Below are 18590 nucleotides of genomic sequence, written 5' to 3' on the forward strand. Positions count from 1 at the left end.
TTCCAAGCTCAACTTTTCCCTTTGGCTTAGTGACTTTGGGGTCCTGAGATTTATTTTCCTTTCACACTTTCAGATTCTTTTTTAAAGAGACCATTAAAAAAGTATGTATTATAATATTCAAACATATTAATATTGCAAAATGCACATTTAAAAAGTACATTAGGATATGGTATATTCTGAATTCAGAGTATGTATAGATTACACACAAATTATTTTAGAGTAATTTAGTATGTGTATACTTTTTAAAAAATAACTAAATTTAGATAATATAAAGGGAGAGTTTCACATTTTACTTACTTATTTAAAATAGAAAACACATTCATGTCTTCCATAATTCAAAAGGTACAAGAGTGTACATAGTGAAAATGTCAGGTTGGGCATGGTTGCTCATGCTCGTAATCCCAGCTGAGGTGGGAGGATTGCTTGAGGCCAAAAGTTTGACACCAGCCTGGGCAACATGGCAAGACTCCGTCTCTGCAAAAAAATAGTAAGAAAAATAAATAAATAAATAAATAAATAAAAATGTCTCTTGCACCTCGTGCCCCATCTGTTTCCCATACTTGGACTCAGTTGGTGGTGTTGTAACCTTACTAGAATTTTATATATAGACAAAAAGTTAAACATATTATTTTCTCCCTCTTTTACACAATTATGACATCTATTAGCCACTATTCTGCATCCGTTTTTTGCATAATCTTAAATAGTATTTCCTATCTGTAGATAAAGAATTTTGTCTGGCAGGCGTGGTGGCTCACTCCTGTAAACCCAGCACTTTTGGAAGTCAAGGCGGGCAGATCACCTGAGGTCAGGAGTTCAAGACCAGCCTGACCAACATGGCATAACCCCATCTCTACTAAAACTACAACAATTATCTGGGTATGGTGGTGTGTGCCTGTAATTCCAGCTACTTGGGAGGCTGACGCATGAGAATCACTTGAACCTGGGAGGGGGAGGTTGCAGTGAGCGGAGATCGTGCCATTTCACTCCAGCCTGGGTGACAAAGCAAGACTGTCTCAAAAAAGAAAAAGAAAAGAATTTTCTCATATTTATGACTACTTAGTATTCCATAATATGGATATATTCTATTTCATTTAACAAATCTCTACATATATTCATTTGGATTGTCTATAAGTTTTTTTTTTTTTTTTGAGACAGGGTCTTCCTCTGTCAGCCAGGCTGGAGTGCAGTGGCAAGACCACAGCATCCTCCCACTCCCAGGCCCAGGCCATCCTCCCACTTCACCCTCCCAAGTAGCTGGGACTACAGGCACACACTCCCACGCCTGGTAAATTTTTAAATTTTTTGTAGAGACAGAGTCTTTCTATGTTGCCCAGGTTGGTCTCAAATGCCTGGACTCAAGCAATCCTCCTGCCTTGGCCTCCCAAAGTGTTAGAGTTACAGCTGTAAGCCCCCACACCCAGTCTGTAATCCTGTGCTTGTATAAGCAGCACTGCAATAAATAACTTGGTGCATATGTCATGTTTTACATGGACAACTTGGTATGCGGGATAACTTCCTGGAAGTGAAACTGCAGGTCAAAGGGCAGTGCAGTTATAATTTGGATGGATATTTTAAATAGCTCTCCATAGAAGTGATGTCAATTGCTTTAAAATGTCCTTCTTTTGCTGTAAATGGGGGACATAATCAAGTCTGAATTTAGAGCTGGTAAGGTTGGATCAGGGGAGGGTAGGCAGGGACCAGCTAGGAGGTTGCTGCAATCATACAGAAGAAACCACCTGGAATGGAACTGTGGGCCAGAACCACTGGACCAAGGCAGTAGAAGATGGAGCCCTGAATTCAAGGAACTTGCCAGACTTAGAACTGACAGGACACAGACACAGCTGGATATGGAGGTGATGAAACAAAGATCTCTGACAGGGGAGAATGGGAAGCTGCGTTTAGAAACAAAAGCAGTGCAACAGGCTGGCCACAGTGGCTCATGGCTGTAATCCCAGCACTTTGGGTGGCCAAGGCAGGAGGATCGCTTGCGCCCAGGAGTTCAAGACCAGCCAGGGCAAAAAAGGCAATACCCTGTGTCTATAAAACACACAAAATTTAGCCAGATGTGGTGGTGTGGTGCCTGTGGTCACAGCCACATAGGAGACCTAGGCTGGAGGATCACCTGAGCCAGGGAGGTCCAAGGTGTGGTGAGCAGTGGTCATGCCACTGCACCGAGCCCGGGGCAACAAAGCAAAACACTGTCCAAAAAAAAAAAAAAAGACGAAGAAGAAGGAATCTCTCAGATTTCAGGAGCCTCTATTTCCCAGCAGGAGAGATATTCATTACGATGATGAAACTCTCAATTTGTTTCATTCATCTATGTTAGGAGAATGTCCATTCTGAAAAAGGTAAAGCATACACATTAAGAGGGAATTTCCATTCATGGGCTGGGCATGGTGGCTCATGCCTGCAGTCCCAACACTTTGGGAAGCCAAGGCAGGTGGATCACTTGAGGTCAGGGGTTCAAGACCAGCCTGGCCAACATGGTGAAACCCCATCTCTACAAAAAAATAGAAAAAATTAGCCAGGTGTGGTGGTGCCAGCCTGTGATCCCAGCTACCCTAGAGGCTGAGGCAGGAGAATGGCTTGAACCCAGGACTTGCAGGTTGCAGTGAGCCAAGATCATACCACTGTACTCCAGCCTGGGCACAGAGTGAGACTCTAAAAAAAAAACTATGTGTGTGTGTGTGTGTGTGTGTGTGTGTGTGTGTGTATGAAATGAAATCCACCTGCTAAACAGGCTGGCTCACTCTTAAATATGGAAAGACAAAGATCATCAGACATTTGAAACACGACCTTAGCATGAAAAAGAGACAAGGATAAATGGTAGTGGTGGTCAGGGCAGTGCTCCATAAGAAAGAAAAGTAATTTAGGAAACATAAGACAAAAACATTTTTAATATTTCATTGGCATTCTCAGATAGATTGGAGAGGTGTTACATCCCTAAACAAGGGCATGATGCTAGGAAAAGGCGTAATCAGAGAATAAGGGTGAACTACTGGAAATTCAAGACAGTATCACAGAAATAAAAAAGTCATTAGAAGGTGTTGGAAAGTAAGAGAATTACTTTTATATCTAAATAATAGTATATCTAGATCCTAAAAATTTCCTTAGAAGTTAAACAAAAAAGGTTACCTCTAAAAATGTAGGAATCAGACTGGCCTCTAAATTCTTACCAGCAAAGGCCAGAACTATGCCTCCAATATCCAATGACCAAAGCAGTTTTCAACCAAGAATTCTATATCCATATCTGTCCAAACTACCATTAAAGTGTGAGCGTGGAGCAATGATAGTTTCAGAAACGAGGGACTCAGAAAACCACACACCCCTTGAGAAATTAAAGATGGTGTGCAGCAAAATGAGAGCATAAACAAAGAAGAAACGAGTAGAAGAAAGGAAGAGAAGGAGGAAGGGAGGAAGGAGCTGCCAGGCCCAGGGCGTCAGTGAAAGGAAGAAGCCCCAGGCCAGCACGTATGTGGCGGAGGGTGGAGGGCTCTGTGTAACATGTCCTGAGAAATAAGGCACCTCTACTCATTTGCTGGAAAGGTGGAAACAGACTTGAGGAAATGAAAAGGGCATTATTAAAGAATGAGCCTGGCATGGTGGCACACGTCTGTAATCGCAGCTATTTAGGAAGAAGGCTTGAGTCCAGCCTGGGTGACATAATGAGACCCTGTCTAAAAAAGAGAGAGAGAGAGAGAAGGGAAGGGAAAGGAGAAGAAAGAAGAAAGGCAATTTGAAACTCTTACAAAAAACTAAAAAAAATAAAAGGAAGAAAATTCATCATAGGACATTGTGTGGCTCTGTAATAAACAATATTTACACTGTAACAAAATGTAAACACTATTTATTGGATTTAAATGATTAGAAGCAACCTATAAGCAAAGCACAGAAGACCTGATTATGGTTAGAAAATTAGAACATAAATGTTGTTAACACTGAACACTTAGAGTACATGTGCTGGGTGGGGCTCATGCCTATAACCCAGCACTTTGGGATTAGGTGGGCATTAGGTGCCCACTCTGCCTAGGTGGGCAGATTGCTTGAGGTCAGGAGTTCCAGACCAGCCTGATCAACATGGTGATACCTTATCTCTATTAAAAATACAAAAGTTATCTGGGCATGGTTGTGCATGCTTGCAATCCCAGCTAGTTGGGAGGCTGAGGCAGGAGGATCGCTTAAACCCAGGAGGTGGAGGTTGCAGTGAGTTAAGATGACACCACAGTACTCCAGCCTGGGTGACAGAGCAAGACTCTGTCTCAAAAATAATAATAATAATGTTCAGAAGACAGAAGTTGGGAAGGGCAGCCTAAAGGGAAAGGTAGGAGTGATGATACCTTTATCCTGTGAAACAGTGAGTCAAAACTACTATCAACAGCTGGTGGGATGAAAAATAAAGATGTAGTCACTTAAGGCAACAAAGGTAATTGACAGATTTATTTTTATTTTATTTAGAGGAATTAGGTAAGAACAGTTATATAACCATCCTGAGAGTAGGATGGGGGAGGGTTGTTTGGATTAGATATGATCATTTTTGATAGTTATAAATTATTATAATTGATACAAATCCTCATTTTTGATAGTTATAAATTATTATTATTATTATTTGTGTGTGAGACAGGGTCTGGCTCTATCACCCAGGCTGCAACCTCTGCTTCCTGGGTCCAAGCGATTCTCCTGTCTCAACCTCCCATGTAGCTGGGATTACAGGCACATGCCACCATGCCCAGCTAATTTTTTGTATTTTAGTAGAGATGGGGTTTCACCATATTGCTCTGGCTTGTCTCAAACTCCTGAGCTCAGGCAATCCACCTGCCTCGGCTTCCCAAAGTGCTAGGATTATAGGTGAACCACTGAGCCCAGCCTCATTTTTGATACTTATAAATTAATAGAGGATGTTTAAACTTGAAAAACTAAGGAACAATGGCATTAGTATATTATTGAGAGATATCGAAGTTACTCCCAGAATAAAGAGCTAAAAGAGTTAGAAGCAGTTGCCTCTGGGAAGCAGGACTAGAGGTGGGAGGGATGAGGTAGGGGACTTATCACTCTAAGCTCTTCTGTTATAGTTTATTTTTAACCATGTGCATGAATTACTGTGATATAAAAAATTTTAAGTGTGTCAGAAGACAGGTGAGAAGGTGGAGGGTGAGAGTTTTTGTGGCCATAGATGAGTTCTGGGGTCCTATTCACAGAGTCATGAAATCTCTTGCAGGTAGGGCTAAAAAACAACCTAGATACATGAGGGTGCTGGAGATGGGAAAATGTTCTCGTTTTTACAAGGAGACAGAAGGTGTTTCTGGAAAATATAGACCAAACAGCTCGATATAGAATCCTGGCAACACTCTAGCACAGATTATTAAACAGATGGCTTGGGAGTGCTTTGTGGCTTCTTATTTATTTATTTATATGCCACCTTATTCCAAAAAGAGGGATCTGTAGTGGCTTACAGAGATACATACTGCACTATAAGATAAAAACCTTTCTTTAAATGAGGAAAGGGGCTCAAAAAGTTAAACATAGAGTTACTATCTGACACAGCAAACCACCCCTCTAGTATATACCCAAGATAACTGAAAGATATTCACAGGAAAACTTGTGCATGAATATTCTCAGAAGCATAATTCCTAATAGCCAAAAAGTAGAAACTCAAATGTACATCACTTGATGAATGTATAAACAAAATGTGGTATATCCATACAACAGAATACTATTCAGCCATAAAAAAGGAATAAAGTACTGTTATATGCTACATCATGGATAAACCTTGAAAACATTATACTAAGTACAAGAAACCAGACACAGAAAGCCATATATTCTATGATTCGATTGGTATGAAATATCTAGAACCAGCAAATCCATAAAAACAGAAAGTAAGTTGAGGGGAGGAGAGAATGAGGAATGACTGCTAATGGGTATAGAGTTTCTTTTTGGGGTGATGGAAATGTTCTGGAATTAGGTAGTAGTGATGGTTACACAATCCGGAAAGGAGGGTATATTTGTCCATTCTCACACTGCTATAAAGAAATATCTGAGACAGGGTAATTTGTAAAGAAAAGAAGTTTAGTTGACTCACAGTTCTGTGGGCTGTACAGGCTTCTGCTTCTGGGGAGGCCTCAGGAAACTTACAATCTGGGTGGAAGGTGAAGAGGAAGCAGGCACATCTTCCCATGGCCAGCAGCAAAAAGAGCAAAGGAGGTGCTACACACTTTTGACCAAGCAGATCTCATAAGAACTCACTCACTATTGAGAGAACAGGAAGGGGGAAGTCTGCCCCATGATCCGATCACCTCCCTCCACTCCCCTCCTCCAATACTGAGAATTACAATTTGGCATGAGATTTGGGCAGGAACATGGACCCAAATCGTATTAGAGGGTGACGAGAAAAAGACAAAAAATAAAGAGGAGCCAAGTCCATATGTAACACATATACCACAAAATGCTTTATAGGTGATAAAGACGGACCATGGCTTTGATCTTGAGCTTTGCAGCAGCTACTACAAACCTGGAAAATAGTGTTAATTAAATGATTCCTATAATCCATAAGATAAACGTGAACTGGTTGCTCAGGAAGATCACAGCTTTTTTTTGGTGGTGATGCCCAATAGGCATCTCTCCAGTGTGTCTTCATAAAGGGGACCCATCGACAACATCTCCCCATAACTCCAGTGACAATAGTCACACAGTTATATCCTAGGGTCACTCAGATTGGACACAAAGCCCAAGTATAATTCAATAAAGGCACTTTAGTGCAGGGTCTAAACAGTACAGGATATGCAGGCAGTTCTCCAGTGGTAAAATGAGGACTTTCTGAGCAGTGGTTTGCAACCCTAGCTGCACATTAGGAAGCCCTGGGAACTTTTGCAAAATACCAACACAGGACTACACCAATCAGAGATGCTGACTTTTTCTGTTTCCAGAGGTTTTAATATATAGCCAAATCTGAGAATGACTGATGAAATTGTATGCTTTTCATGAAATCCCCTATAAATACTATTTCTTGCCTCAGAGTTTCATCAACTCAAGGTTCTAATACTTAAACACGTTTTTGTGTGGCTAATATTTTCTGAATGCCTGCTATGTGCCAGGCAGGTGCTGTGCTCTAAGATATAAGGATAATTGTGTGACCCAATCTCCACCCTCAAGGAGCTGATCCAGTATTGATCCGGGTTACACACACCTCAGCTGGTCATCACAAGGGAAGGTGGTGAGGAGACGCAGAGAACACAAGACAGGCACCTGGGACAGCTCTGGGTGGGTAGAGCACTCCCAGCAGAATGAATAACTTAGCTGAGTCCCGAAGGAAAGGTTAATCAGGAAAAAGTAGGGTGGGAGAGTGGTACATTGCGGTCAATATTTTTCTCAGTAATTTGGACGACTATTACGAACTATCCTGTATGAATTGTGAGGTGCCATGCTTACTTAAGAACAGCTGGAAGAACAGCCTCTTGCTATGTGACTGAATGAGGGGCCAAAGTGCGCTGGTGGGCAAGAGGAGCTCAAACCAAACTTAACTGATGCTCTGGAGCAGGGGAAGGCAACTAAGAAGTGTGAGCAGTGTTACCCCGAGTGTTCTACCAGAGGTTCACATGTGTTGTCATGTAATCCTACATCGACATCTTGCAGTTGAAGAAAACCAGCCTTATAACGTCGACGTAGCTGCCTTGAGTTGGCACAGCCAAATGTGTGGCCGGAACCCAAGTCTAAGCCTGTCTCACTCCAAGGTCCAGGTTCTTTCTGTTATTCCGCATGTATCAAGTCCTGTACTTAGATTCAAAGAATCAGCTGCTCATAGACAAGATAGGAAGGCTTGTTTCAACTGCATTTCCTGCGGGGGAAAATGTTAACAGCTATCAGCTTATGCACTAATCTTAGGTGTGGGCATTGGAGTTGAATGTGAGAGGCAGACATTCTCGTGGGAAGGATCCAGACTTTGGAGTCAGGCAACCTGGGCTCAAAACTCAGCTGTGCTATTTATGCTGTGTGGCTTTGGGCAAGTTCCTCTGCCTTCCTGAGCCTGTTTTCTTATCCATAAAATAGGGATAATAGGGCCAGGTGCCGTGCTTCATGCCTGTAATCCCAGCACTTTGGGAGGCCGAGGCAGGTAGATCACTAGGTCAAGAGATTGAGACCAGCCTGGCCAACAGTGAAACCCTGTCTCTACTAAAAAAAAAAAACAAAAATTAGCTGGGTGTGGTGGTGCGTGCCTGTAGTCCTAGCTACTCAGGAGGCTGAGGCAGGAGAATCGCTTGAGCCTGGAAGGTGGAGGTTGCTGTGAGCCGAGATCGTGCCACTGCACTACAGCCTGGCGACAGAGCGAGACTCCATCTAAAAATTAAATAAATAAAAATAGGGAGAATAATGCCTACTTCACAGGACTAGTGTGAAGATGAAAGTTAATGTATATGCATGGAACATTTCTCATGATACACCCTATGTTAGGCCACAAAACAAATCTTAACAAATATTTAAAAATCAGGCTGGCTATGGTGGCTCATGTCTGCAATCCCAACATTTTGGGAAGCAGGAGGATCGCCTGAGCCCAGGAGCTCGAGACCAGTCTGGGATACACAGAGTGAGACCCCATTTCTATGAAAAAAAATTGAAACCGTATCAAGTATTTTCTCATACTGCAATGGAGTAAAACTAGAAATAATAACAAAAAGACCCCTGGAAACTATACAAGTACATGGAAATTAAGTAATACATACTTGAATAATCACTGGGTCAACGAAGAATTTAAAAAGGAAATCAAGGCCGGGCGCGGTGGCTCAAGCCTGTAATCCCAGCACTTTGGGAGGCCGAGACGGGTGGATCACGAGGTTAAGAGATCGAGACCATTCTGGTCAACATGGTGAAACCCCGTCTCTACTAAAAATACAAAAAAAAAATTAGCTGGGCATGGTGGCGCGTGCCTGTAATCCCAGCTACTCGGGAGGTTGAGGCAGGAGAATTGCCTGAACCCAGGAGGCGGAGGTTGCGGTGAGCCGAGATTGCGCCATTGCACTCCAGCCTGGGTAACAAGAGCGAAACTCTGTCTCAAAAAAAAAAAAAAAAAAAAAAAAAAGGAAATCAAAAAATTTCTTAAAACATGAAAATGGAGGCCGGGCGTGGTGGCTCACGCCTGTAATCCCAGCACTTTGGGAGGCTGAGGTGGATGGATCACAAAGTCAAGAGATCAAGACCATCCTGGCCAGCATGGTGAAACACCGTCTCTACTAAAAAACTACAAAAATCAGCGGGGCATGGTGGCACACACCTGTAGTCCCAGCTACTCGGGAGTCTGAGGCAGGAGAATTGCTTGAACCTGGGAGGCGGAGATTGCAGTGAGCCGAGACTGTGCCACTGCACTCCAGTCTGGTGCCTGGTGACAGAGCAAGACTCTGTCTCAAAACAAAAACAAAAAACATGAAAATGGAAATACAACATACCAACACCCACGGGATGCAGTAAAAGCAATACCAGGAGAGACATTTATAGCAATAAATACTTATATCCAAAAAGCAGATTTCAAATAAACAACCCAATGATGCCCCTCATGGAACCAGAAAAGCAAAAACAAATCAAACCCAAAATTAGTAGAAGCAAAGGAACAATAAAGATCAGAGCAGAACCAAACAAAATAGAGACTAAAAGTAGTACCAAAACACGAAAAAAAGAAAACTTGTAGGCCGGGCGCGGTGGCTCAAGCCTGTAACCCAGCACTTTGGGAGGCCGAGGCGGGTGGATCACGAGGTCAACAGATCGAGACCATCCTGGTCAACATGGTGAAACCCCGTCTCTACTAAAAATGCAAAAAAAATTAGCTGGGCACGGTGGCGCGTGCCTGTAATCCCAGCTACTCAGGAGGCTGAGGCAGGAGAATTGCCTGAACCCAGGAGGCGGAGGTTGCAGTGAGCCGAGATCGCGCCATTGCACTCCAGCCTGGGTAACAAGAGCGAAACTCCATCTCAAAAAAAAAAAAAAAGAAAACTTGTTTTTTTTCCTAAGGATAAATTGACAAATCATTAGCTAGAATAAGAAAAAGAGAACATCTAAATAAATAAAATCAGAAGCCAGGCACAGTGGTTCTTGCCTATAGTTCCAGCAACTTTGTAGTCTGAGAAAGGAAAATCTCTTGAGGCCAGGAGTTCGAGGCTACAGTGCATGATGATGGTGCCTGTGAATAGCCACTGCACTCCAGCCTGGGCAACAAAACATGGCTTCATGTCTTTAAAAAAATCAGAAATGAAAAGGGAAACATAATTCACACCACAGAAATACAAAGAATCATTAGAAACTATTATGAACAACTGTTTGCCAACAAACTGAAACACCTAGAGGAAATGGATAAATTCCTGAATATATATAACCTACCAAGACTGAGCCAAAAGGAAAACCTAAAGGGACCAATAATGGGCAAGAAGATTGCACCAATCATGCCACTGCATTCAGCCTGGGTTACAGAGCCAGACCCTGTCAAAAGAGGAGAGGAGAGAAGAGGGAAGGGGAGGGGAGGGGAAGGAAGGGAGAGGAGAGGAGAGAAGAGGGGAGGGAAGGGGAGAGGAAAGGAGAGAAGAGGGGAGGGAGGGGAGAGGAGAGGAGAGAAGAAGGGAAGGGAGAGGAGGAGAGGGGATGGGAGGGGAGGGAGGGGAAGGGAGAGGAGGAGAGGGGAGACTAACATCAATTCTTCTCAGATTATTCCAAAATAATTACAGAGGAAGGAATTCTTCCAAACTCATTCTACAAGGACAGCATTTGATTCCTGATATCAAAAACCAGACAAGGACAAAACAGAAAAAGACAACTACAGGCCAATATCCCTGATGAACTGATGCAAAAATCCTCAACAAAATATTGTGAAACAGACCCAACAACACATCATAAAAGTGATAATACACCATGATCATGTGAGATTTATTCAAGGAATACAAGAATAGTTCGACACTTGCAATTCAATAAACATACATCACATCAACAGAATAAAGGACAAAAACCGTATGATCATCTCAATAGGTGCAGAAAAAGGATTTAATAAAACTCTACATATTTTCATGGTAAAAACTCCCAACATAGGTTTAGAAGAAACATACCTCAACACAATAAAGGCCATATGACAAACCCACAGTTCACATCACACTGAATGAAGAAAAGTTGACAGCATTTCCTCTAAGAACTAGAACAAAATAAAGATGGCTACCCTCACTACTCTTATTCAACTAGTACTGGAAGTCCTAGCCAGAGCAATTAGGCAAGAGAAAGGCATAAAGGGTATCCAAATTGAAAAACAGACACCACCAAAAAAACAAAAAAACAAAAAAACTAAATCTAAAAGACTCCACCAAAAACAACAACAACAAACTCTTGGAACTGATAGACATCTCAAGTGAAGTTGCAGTTACAAAATCAACATCCAAAACCAGTAGCATTTCTATATGCTAGTAATGAACTAGCTGAAAAAGAAATCAAGAAAGCAATCTCATTTATAGTAGCTACAATGAAATACCTAGGAATAAATTTAACCAAGGAGGTAAAAGATCTCTACAATGAAAACTGCAAAACACTGCTGGAAGAATCTAAAGAGACATTAAAAAAAATGAAGACATCCTGGCCGGGCATAATGGCTCACACCTGTAATCCCAGCACTTTGGGAGGCTGAGGTGGGTGAATCACCTGAGGTTGGGAGTTGGACACCAGACTGACCAACACGGTGAAGCCCCATCTCTACTAAAAAAGTACAAAAAATAAGCCAGATGTGGTGGCAGGTGCCTGTTATCCCAGCTACTTGGAAGCTGAGGCAGGAGAATCAGTTGAACCCAGAAGGCAGAGGTTGTAGTGAGCTGAGACTGCACTACCGCAGTCCAGGCTGGGTGACAAAGCAAGACTCCACCTCAAAAAAAAAAAAAAAAAGAAGAAGAAGAAGACCATACTACCCAAAGCAATCTACAAACCCAATACAATCTGTATCAAAATACCAATGACATTCTTCACAGAAATATAAAAACAATCCTAAAATTCATATGGAAACACAAAAGACCCTGAGTAGCCAAAGCAATCCTGAGGGAAAAAAAAAAGAATGCTGGAGGCATCAAACTGACTTCAAAATATACTACAGAGCTATAGTATCCAAAACAGCTTGGTATTGGTATAAATATAGACACATAGACCAATTGTACAGAATAGAAAACCCAGAAATAAATCCATGTACTTTCAGACAACTGATTTGCAACATAGTTGCCAAGAACATATCCAGGGAAATGTCTCTTGAATAGATGGTGCTGGAAAAATTATATATTCATATGCAGAATAATGAAATTAGACTCTCATCTTGCACCATGTATAAAAGTCAATTCAGGGCCGGATGCGGTGGCTCACACCTGTAATCCCAGCACTTTGGGAGGCCGAGGAGGGTGGATCACGAGGTCAAGAGATTGAGACCATCCTGGTCAACATGGTGAAACCCCATCTCTATTAAAAATACAAAAAATTAGCTGGGCATGGTGACGCGTGCCTGTAAGCCCAGCTACTCAGGAGGCTGAGGCAGGAGAATTGCCTGAACCCAGGAGGCGGAGGTTGCAGTGAGCCGAGATCACGCCATTGCACTCCAGCCTGGGAAACGAGCAAAACTCCGTCTCAAAAAAAAAAAATAAGTCAATTCAATGGATTACAGACTCAAACATGAAACAAAACTATAAAACTACTGGAAGAAAACATAGGGAAAATGCTTCAGGACATCGGTCTAGGCAATGATTTTATCTGTAAGATTTCAAAAGCACAGGCAATAAAAACAAAAATAGACAAATGGGACTATCTCACATGAAAAAAGCTTCTGCACAGTGAAAGAAACAATCAACAAAATGAAGAGACAATCTGTAAAAGGGGGGAAACATTTGCAAAGCATTCACCAACAGGGGACTAATATCCAAAATATATAAGAAACTCAACAACAAAATTAAAAAGTGGGTAAAGGATCTAAAAAAATAGACATTTTTCAGAAGGATACATGCAAATGGCCAACAAATATAAGGAAAAATGCTCAGTATCACCAATCATCAAGAAAATACAAATCAAAACTGCAATAAGATATAATCTCACCCCAACAAGAAGGGCTGTCATTAAAAAGATTTTTTTTTTAATGCTGGTAAGAATGCAGAAAAAGGGAACTTTTTTTTTTTTTGAGATGGAGTTTCATTCTTGTTGTCCAGGCTGGAGTACAATGGCTGGATCTCAGCTCACTGCAACCTCTGCCTCCTGGGTTCGAGCAATTCTCCTGCCTCAGCCCCCCAAGTAGCTGGGATTATGGGCATGTGCCACCACGCATGGCTAATTTTCGTATTTTTAGTAGAGATGTGGTTTCTCCATGTTGGTCACGCTGGTCTCGAACTCCCGACCTCAGGTGATCTACCCACCCTGGCCTCCCAAAGTACTGGGATTACAGGCATATTATAGAAAATAGTATGGAGGTGCCTTTAAAAACTAAAAATAGATCTAGCTACCATACAATCCGTTAATCCCACTACTGAGTATCCAAAGAAAAAACTCAGTACATCAAAGAGCTGTCTGCATCCTCATGTTTACAGAAGCTCTATTCACAATAGCCAAGACATGGATTCCACCTAAATGGATGTCAACAGATGAATGGATAAAGAAAATGTGGTTTATAAACATAATGGAATACTATTCAGACATGAAAAATAATGAAATTCTGTCATTCACAGCAACATGATAAGGCTGGAAGGCATTCTATTAAGTGAAATAAGTTCAGGCACAGAAATATAAATGTAGCATAATCACACTCACATGTGGGAGCTTAAAAATTGAGCTCATAGAAGTAGAGATAGGACTGTGGTTATTAGAGATTTATAAGGGTGGGGAACAGGGGAGGATGGGTAACAGATACAAAGTTACAGCTCGATGGCAGGAATAGGTTCTAGGGTTCTGTAGCACTGTAGGGTGAACATGGCTTACAGTAATTTAGAGTATACTTTTGAATCGCTAGAAGAGAGGATTTTGAATGTTTGCAACACACACACAAAAATAAGTATCTGAGGTGACAGATACGCTAATTGCCCTGCTTTGATCATTACCTACATTAAACTGTATCAGAACATTACTCCCAGTCCTCAGACTGTGCAGATAAAAAAACTCTGTGCCCCATAAATATGTACAATTATTCTGTGTCAACTAAAGATAAAAGAAAAAAAAAGATAATGTATGTACAAACAAGGAAAAGGTATTTACAGTACATGGAACGGACAAAGAACTCATATCCAGCATATTTCAAGAACTCCTACATAAATTTCAAAGAGATAGACAACCCAATTCTAAAAGTAGGCAGAAGACTCAAAGGGATATCTTTAAAAAGAGGATGTGAGAATTGCCAATAAGCATATGATGAGATACTGAACCATATTTGTCATGAGGGAAATGTAAATGAAAACCTTTGAGATACTAGTACACTTATAGGGGAAGGGAGGAGAGAAGAAGGGGAGGGGAAAAGAGGGGAGGGGAGGGGAGGACTGACAATGCCAGGTGTTGATAAGGATGAAAAACTAAAACTCTAGTAGGAGTGTATACTGTAACAACCACTTTGGACAACTGTCTTGCAGCATCTGCTAAAACCAAACCTATCTGTGACATAGCAATTTCATTTCTGGACATAAACTGAATAGAATGGGAGTTTCTGTCTACCAAAAAATAAGCACGCAAATGTTTAGAGTAGCTTTATTGTAGCTGCAAACTAAAAACAATCCGAACGTCCATCAATAGTAGGTGAGAAAAATATATTGTGGTATATCCATGTAATGGAATACCACATAGCAATGAAAAGAATGAACTACTGCTCTCACAGACATAATGTGGAGCAAGTACACTACTGTTTTTGGCACAGGTGCTGGAAATGTGTTATATCTTGATCTGGATGTGGTCACATAGATGTGTACACATAAAAATTCTTCAAGCTATTTAAGATTTGTGCACTTTAATATATATGTTTAACTTCAATCAAAAAAGTAAACTAAAAACTACTACATGTCATGTGCTTGGCATGAGGTGGGCACTGAATAGTAGTTGTCAGAATTTCTAGAGAAGAGGAGGGAGCAAGCCCATTCTACTGTGCACTGCTCAGACCACTAGGGAGCCCTGAGTGCAGTGCTGGGAGCCACCCTTTTTGACAGGGTTGCTGACCATGAGAATATGGCATGACGGTGAGATAAGAATAGCAAGGGAGACTGGGCTCGGTGGCTCATGCCTATAATCCCAGCACTTGGAAGGCCAAGGCAGGTGGATCACGAGGTCAGGAGATTGAGACCATCCTGGTTAACACAGTGAAACCCCGTCTCTACTAAATATACAAAAAATTAGCTGAGTTTGGTGGCACGTGCCTGTAGTCTCAACTATTCGGGAGGCTGAGGCAGGAGAATAGCCTGAACCCAGGAGGCAGAGGTTTCAGTGAGCCAAGATCACACCACTGCACTCCAGCCTGGGTGACAGAGTGAGACTTCATCTCAAAATAAAAAAGAATAGCAAGGGAGGACTTGGAAATAAGAGATGGTTGAAGGAAGATGATTATGTCAGGAATAACACGTTGGAAGAACATAGAGTGTCTTTAAATAGTGAATGGCTCTCTGTAGAATGGGAATTAGACTTTTGCTTTGTGGCTCTAAAGCAGTGATTCTCAAACTGTAGCTGCATCTCATTCCCCTGGAGGGCTGGTTAAAACACAGATTATTGCCAGGCGTGGTAGCCTGTAATGCCAACAGTTCCGGAGGCTAAGGCGGGCGGATCACTGGAGGTCAGGAGTTAGAGACCAGCCTGGACAATGTGATGAAAATCCATCTCTACCAAAATACAAAAGTTAGCCAGGTATGGTGGTGAGTGCCTGCAATCCCAGCTACTCAGGAGGCTGAGGCAAGAGAATCACTTGAACCCAGGAGGCAGAGGCTGAAGTGAGCCAAGATCACCCCACTGCACTCCAGCCTGGGCAATAGAGCAAGACTCTGTCTTGAAAAAACAAAACAAAAGCAAAAACAAAAACAAAAAAACCAGGTTACTGAGCTTCACCCCTAGAGTTTCTAATTCAGCCGGTCTGGGGCAAGACCAAGAGTGTGAATTTCTAACAATTTCCCCAGAAACGCTGCTGCTCGTGGTCCAGGGACATGCTTTGCCAGCCACTGTTCTAGTGCACAAAATGAGGACAGCAGTTTGTGCTGTTGTTAATAATAACAATAACCATCAGAATTTATTGGAAACCTGGTGCACCAGCTCCTGTGTTACATCCTGTCTACATTTTCTCACAGTAAGGGAGTTCTTATTCAACCCATATAAGAAAGGAGGAAACTGAGGCTTAGTTTCTCGGTGATCTCACAGCCTGGGCTAGATCCTCTGATTCCAAGCCTCGGCATGCTCCAGCTGAGGCCAGGTGGCTACCTGCAGGGATGCTGTAAGTGGAATCCCATTTCTGAGTGGGAGGTTGCACTAATTTCAGAGTCCTTCCAACTCTCAGACTAGCTTCAGCTAGCACTTTAAGCCTTAACACCTAGTAAGCACCAACTAAACACCAGACGCTAGGTAACACCTCCCCAGGTGTTTATGGCAACTGGTTTAACTCTAAGATGCTTCCAGGTCATCTTACCTCCTCCTGTCCCTCCCTTTCTTGGCACCTGTGTGACCACTCCCCTCATCCTCCAGGCAGGCTAGCACTAAGTAGCTCATGCGGATATTTGGTAAAGGAGGCCCTTTATACACACACCCGCCCTGCTGTTTGCATTCATGTGCCTTAGGATGGCTGGGCCATCCAGGTATAGTCCTTGGCACCAAACTATCTGCCATCCGCCCCAGGCCAACCTCAGACAGAACCTGCCAATCCACCCCCACACTCTGGCCAACAGGACAACCACAGAGGGAGTGACAAGACAAAATCCAGAGATGAGGGAGGGGTGGCTTCGTGACCCAGAATGACCAGAGGAACTGCAGGATGTGCTTAATGACCTTGAGCTGGAGACTTCTCTCTACTGCTCCTGCCTGGCCTCTGCAGAACCTGCAAAGCAGAGACCAGAAGGCCCTGGGGACAGAGGGCAGCCCCAGGTCACTAAGAGGATCCTGCTAAGCATGAAATCAAGCCTAAGTCCCAGTGACTCCCCACTCAGCTAACGAGAATTGGGTCTCTTTTCTTTATACCTTGTTTAAATATTTAAGGTTTTCAATTCTAACAGAAACAGTAACAAAAATAAAATGTACAGCAGGGTTTTATGCACTAAGGAATTTCTGCAGCTGTGATGCGTGTTAAAGGACAGTGGTAAGGGTATCTTGCTCTCATTTCACTCGTTACCTTCTCCTGTGTGTTTCCCCGCCATAGATTACCTATGGATGGTCCAAGATCTGTGGGTGATTTATTGCTTCTTAACTTTCAGGTATAAGCACAAGAGTTCAGCCAGGTGCAGTGGCTCATGCCTGTAATCCCAGGACTTTGGGAGGCTGAGATGGGCGGATCACCATGGGCCAACATGGTGAAACCCTGTCTCTATTAAAAATACAAAAATTAGCCAGGCATGGTGGCGCATGCCTGTAATCCCAGCTACTCAAAAGGCTGAAGCAAGAAAATTGCTTGAACCTGGGAGGCGGAGTTGAAGTGAGTTGAGATTGTGCCATTGTACTCCAGCCGGGGTGACAGAGTGAGACTCTGTCTCAAAAAAAAAAAAAAAAGAAGCACAAGAGTTTAGTGTAGTGCAAACACCTCTCACCAGGGAGTCAGAAATCCAGGCACCCAGTGATGAACCAACCCTGTGGTCCTTGCCTTGGAAGAGCGGTACTGAACAGAGAACCAGCACTAGGACAGGTTCAGAGCCCTAAGGACGGAGCCTAGGAAGGTCAGAAAAAGACTTCTGGAGAAGCAACCCTTTAGGCAATAAATAGATTTCAGTCTCCGAGAGTTTGAGAACCCTTTACTCCTACAGATCCTTTATTCCAATTAATGCAATATTTCCATATTTGGGAGTCTCAAATCACTTTCCATGGCTTGTGAGGGAGGGGGATAATTCCCTTCCAATTTATAAGGGGGCGAAATCAGAGAGGAGTTAAAGAAGCATCCAAGGTTTTGTCCTTCAAATTTAAGAATAAGCACAAGGTGGGGCAAAGGGAGGGATGGGGGGTAGGGGAAGGTTGGGGAGGGATAACATGGGGAGAAATGCCAGATATAGGTGACAGGGGATGGGCGCAGCAAACCACCTTGCCATGTATGTACCTATGCAACAATCCTACATGATCTGCACATGCACCCCAGCACCTAAAGTTCAAAAAAAAGAAGAATACAGCACAAGGTGCCCAACCAAGAAGGGTATTTGAATACACAGCACAAAGGAAAGACTGGATAGCCTCTGCCCTGGGGAACTTGTAATTGGGAGATAAGACATATACATATAAAACCGAAAGTAGTTGTGTAATTTTTGTACAAACAATTCACTTCACCAACTATTTATCCAGTACTTGCTAACTGCAAGGCATTCTTTTATGTGAGGCACGTGAGAAGGGTGGAGAGGGTGAGAACACAGGTAAATAAATATGCTCCCAGCCCTTAGGAACTCATGGTTTAACTGGCTTCTGTAAGGGGCTGG

General features: G+C 42.6%; 1 long non-coding RNA gene across 4 annotated transcripts in view; it reads right to left on the reverse strand.

The window, feature by feature from the left end:
- Positions 1 to 18590, reverse strand: part of LOC103789298 (uncharacterized) — a 38906-nt gene that overhangs the window by 16960 nt on the left and 3356 nt on the right. For 2 of the 4 annotated variants that reach the window (XR_013529856.1, XR_004736873.3), the window contains exon 3: positions 298 to 474. The exons of 1 other annotated variant lie outside the window; for it this stretch is intronic. This is a non-coding gene — a long non-coding RNA (uncharacterized LOC103789298). Of the gene's footprint in view, positions 1 to 297; positions 475 to 6076; positions 6165 to 18590 lie in introns of all 4 variants that reach the window. One more of the 4 variants, XR_008477922.2, reaches the window with a different exon arrangement.

The sequence above is a fragment of the Callithrix jacchus genome, chromosome 19, assembly GCF_049354715.1.
Source record: "Callithrix jacchus isolate 240 chromosome 19, calJac240_pri, whole genome shotgun sequence".
In the NCBI taxonomy this organism is placed as follows: domain Eukaryota; kingdom Metazoa; phylum Chordata; class Mammalia; order Primates; family Cebidae; genus Callithrix; species Callithrix jacchus.